The following is a 4,907-nucleotide window of genomic DNA, read 5'->3' as shown; positions in this document are numbered from 1 at the left end:
TATTCTAGAAGAGGTTTTTTTTCTGGTCTTCTAAGAATAAAATATTATTTAAAAGAACAATTAATTTTTATTTTTAAAAGCAAGACATGTTTTTGATCCTTAATGGCTGAAAATGTTACGTCTTTACCCCTCTCTTCTTCAATGGAAATTGGGAATGGAATGGGCAGTTTTGTTCAAGAAAATAATTATATTTTTTTCAGAAAAACATGTCCTACCCACAAATTCTGTTTGAAAAATTAATCAAAATAATATTAGAAGGCTGCAGTTATGGATAACTTCTTTTGGATGTTTTTTGCAGTGTCATTAAGAGTTAAGTGATTTGGAATCACTTTAAGTTTATGTTATCCAGTAATATGTAAGATTTGTGCTCTGAAAATTCATGTTTTCATTGTGTATATTCTAACAATTGGTATCATAACCTTCTTAAATATTCAATATTACGTAAAAAGAATATCCATGATTAATACATGTTTTTCTTATAAATTAAATCTATATATCATGTTGTTGATGAACTGTGATGATTTCGTTGGTTTATGAAATTTTATTTTATCATCAGATATTTTTGCAATTAGTGTTTTTACAATTATATGTGAAGTGTAAATGATGACTCATATCTTGTTGAATATTGTTTTTGATTAATGTATTATATATCATGTTAATGATTAATTAATTATAATTTTGATTAAGCATATGTGTTTTGAAAAGATGGTCTGCCTTTACGTGATTAAGGCATGCACTCGCACGCAGATGGCCTACCTTCATGGCCTGATGTCGTGCGTTGATGACATGTCATAGTGTGTTGAAGGCTTTCCCCATACACTACCAGCGCTTTTGCACCCTTGTACACTGCATGTGCATTCATGTACGCCCTTGCACGCGCGATGCCTTGTCGATGAGCCTAATTTTATCGGCCAGTTCTCAAAATTTTTAATGAACTATGATTAATCTAATTATTGGCTAGTTCATCAAAAACGGCCTAGTGATCAGTATACACTACTTTGTTGTGATCAAATCTCTTTTTTGGCCATTTGGAGTAATTTTGATGGGTTTTGGGGGTGTTTTCTATTTTTTAGAAAATTTAAAAATTATTTTTTTCAAATCTGTAATGTTATGGATCATTCCTTATAATAACCATCCACATAAAAGGGCTACATACCCCAATATCATCATGCTTACGTGCACTATTAACCACTCCATCACTAGTATCTTTATTTTCATTGTTGAATCTCTCTTTGATTAATTAATATGTGATATATGATTTTCAATGGTTTTTTGTAATAAGCATGAGTTTACATGTTGACGTAGATCCTCTTTCCCATCGGATAAACTTGTATAGTTAAATACTATTTTCTCATTCTCTTGTTTTGACAACTTGTATTAACTTACAAACTAAGTTACGTGTTGTATCAGTGAAAAAGAGGTTATATGATTTTCATCTCACTAAATTAACAGATTACTCTCTAACTAAGTTGGACTTGCTTTTGTTTAAGTGGTAATATATCTTAGCATTCTCATATGTTTGCTTGAATAGTTAAGATTTTTTGATGAATCTAGTTGTTCATGTGCATGATTATATGTCATGTGGGTTTTAGTTTTTATCAGTATTATAGAATGTCTAATGATCCGTTTTAATTAGCTCTCAGATTAACCATGTCTTCGTTCAATCCCCTGACCTCTATCATCAACCAAAATAAACTAAAAGGTCCTAACAATATGGACAAAAAATGAAATTTACATATTGTTCTTGCTGTTGAAGGCTTTAAATTTGTGTTGGTTGAGGAATTCCCTATAAAAATAGAATATGCTACTGAGGATGAGATCAAATTTTATGGCAAGTTGGGTTAATATAACACCCCAAAAGTTTGAAAGTCAAAATGGAAAGGAAGACTTCAAAAATGTTGTTGGTGCTCTGATTCCATGAGCCCATGTACAAACCATAGAAGGTTGTACGAAATGTAGGAACCAGTTGTGGAAATAATATTTGAGACTTGGAAAAATTATTGGTCACTGATGCTTTGTACGAGACCAACTACGGAACGTATAAGTTCCTACGGTCCATAGAAGAGACTCGTAGAAGGGTTCCTAAAAGTTGGAAATTTATCAGAGTTTTAGACATTATGTAAGAGCCTACCTATAGAACATATATGGTCCTACAGTCTATATGAGTGACCGTAGAAGGAGATTTAGTGAGTTGATTTTTAGAGTTATGCAGGATGATAGGGTATACAGTTAGTATAATGTCTTACGGAACATTTGTAAGAGACTACCTACAGAATATATACGGAACCTTTGTAACCTTAAATTTTGGTACTTGGGTCAACAAATGACTTTGTACAGGTCGTAAAAGTCATACGGGTCGTAGAAGGGCCCCTTGGACTTGGTTAGAAAACTCAGAAATATCCATTGATTTCTATGGGACGTATAAGTTTCTACGGTCTGTAGAAGCCCCCGTAGTCTAGCCTGTCAATTTATTTTTCAGGGATATTTTAAAAAATTCCTACTCTTTTAATGTCAAAGCTATGACAGTTTTCTAAGACATATAACTATCCTTACCCTTCAAAATCTACCCATTCCCTCTTACTCACTAAAAAACCCTAAGACTCATAAAAAATTCTCTCTAGGTCATCTTCTTCATTTAGCTAGGGTTCAAGGATTCAAGTCTCCTCTTTAAGGTCCACGGCTAGTATTCATTGAGGTATGTGGGAATTTCATCCATGGATCCTTTGACATCCATGGAGTCCTAATGTATTTTCAATTCCTCTTATGATTTCTTCCTAAACCCTAGGTTTTCTTGATTACGTATAGGATTCAATCAATTATAATTTATTCCACTTCAATTGACTTATTATGTATGATTTGATGTTAACTACATGTTTTCAATGAATTTTATATGAACCCATGCGTTATTCCTATTTTATGACTATGAACTATGTTTGAGGATTATGCATGCATCATGAATAGAAGAAACTATGATTTTAAGAATATTTTTAGATAAAGTTTCAATTATGATACATTAAACAAGGTTGCTTCAAAAGGGAGGTATTCTCAATATGAAGGATTTTCATGATTTGTCTACTACAAGCTTATCATGATCTATATGCTTGGATAAGTGCCCTTATATGTATGTTATGAAATTATAATTTATTAAATGAGCTATTCTTATAATTTTATCTATGTTATGATGAATTTGGTCTTACAAGATTATTACCATTTTCAAAGATTATGATACGATAATGACTATTCCTGTTGAGAGTATTATCTAGCACAAGTTTGACTAATGACGATTACCCAGCTCTGAGAACTACGTGCTCCCATAGGACTGCACCTTAATTTGCCCTAGCTAGTGGATCCATATATAACTTATGTTTATGGTATTTACCTAGCAAGTAGGACAACCTATTTTTGGTGTGGGAAATAAAATCGACTCCATGATATAGCTCACATGGTTTATGTTGATTAATGGTATATCACATTATGCTATGTTTTGATTAAGATTCACTTATGAATATTGCATTAACCATATCTTATATTTTCTAACAGTGTTTTAAAGGATTATATCATGTTTAGCTCGATCATTGCATTATCATGTATTATCTAGCACGAGTTTGACTAATAACGATTACCCAGCTCTGAGAACTACGTGCTCCTATAGGACTGCACCTTAATTTTCCTTAGCTAGTGGATTCATATATAACTTATGTTTATGGTATTTACCTAGCAAGTAGGACAACCTATTTTTGGTGTGGGGAAGAAACTCGACTCCATGATATAGCTCACATGGTTTATGTTGATTAATGGTATCTCGCATTATGCTATGTTTTGATTAAGATTCACTTACGAATATTGCATTGACCATGTCTTATATTTTCTAACAGTGTTTTAAAGGTTTATATCATGTTTAGCTCGATCATTGCATTATCATGTTTTATGGCATGCATTGCACATTCTTTATACTCAGTAAATTTTATAGTACTACTGCATACTTCTTTTTCCTATATTATCTTATAACATAGGTCACGACGCTTCTCATCAGGCTCGTGGTTAGCAGTGGATCTTATCCACGTATCTTGGTTTTTTGATTCCTCATAGTTCGAGGGCATGGACACATTAAAAGTTTCTTATTTCTTTTCTTTAAAACTTTATACAGATTAAGTTTATTCGTGAGTAAGAGCTTGTCCTATGCCACATTTATGATAGTAGAGGTTATGTCCGACTAGTATGACTTCCTATTTATCAGTCTTTATGCTTAGATTTTCCTTATATTGAGATTATAGTGTTGAGACTTATTTTCCGCTAGTTTATTTTTTATCATCTTGTTAGTGTTGAGACGTATCTTCCGCTAGTTTATTTTTTATCATCTTGTTATTTTAAGTAATACTTATGCTATAGGTATTGTTTAGGGTATTTCAGGATCCTATTCACTATGTCACGTCTAGGGTGTAGCTTGGATCATGAAAAACATGATATCATGGTCAGATTCAAGTGTCCTAAGGTGTCTGAAAAACCCACTTAAAGTAGAATATTGTTCATCAGTATGAAGCATGCCATATCTATGAATAGGAGGCTATAAGACATTTAAGAAACTTCACTTCCTTCATCGCTTTTAAGTCGTATAATAGAGTTGAACTTTATAAGATTTCCTTCTAACTCATGTTCTTTGTGTTTCAGAATCATGCTTCCAAGAAGAGCTCCATTGAGAAGGAACATGAATCAATATGAGGAGTATTAAGCACCCCAAGCTTCGATTGATTCTTTGACCGAGCAATTCACTCATGCCAAGTTTAGGGTTGCTTTCAAGTGCTTTCTCAAGCCATGAAGGCACAAGCTAATCTAGAGATGGTATCTCCCATGAACCCAAATGTAGGTATGGTAGCGACAATGGTTTCAGACTTTACTCGGATGAATCC

The sequence above is a fragment of the Solanum dulcamara genome, chromosome 3 (genome assembly GCF_947179165.1).
Source record: "Solanum dulcamara chromosome 3, daSolDulc1.2, whole genome shotgun sequence".
Classification (NCBI taxonomy): Eukaryota; Viridiplantae; Streptophyta; class Magnoliopsida; order Solanales; family Solanaceae; genus Solanum; species Solanum dulcamara.
Note: the sequence above shows the minus strand (reverse complement) of the source record.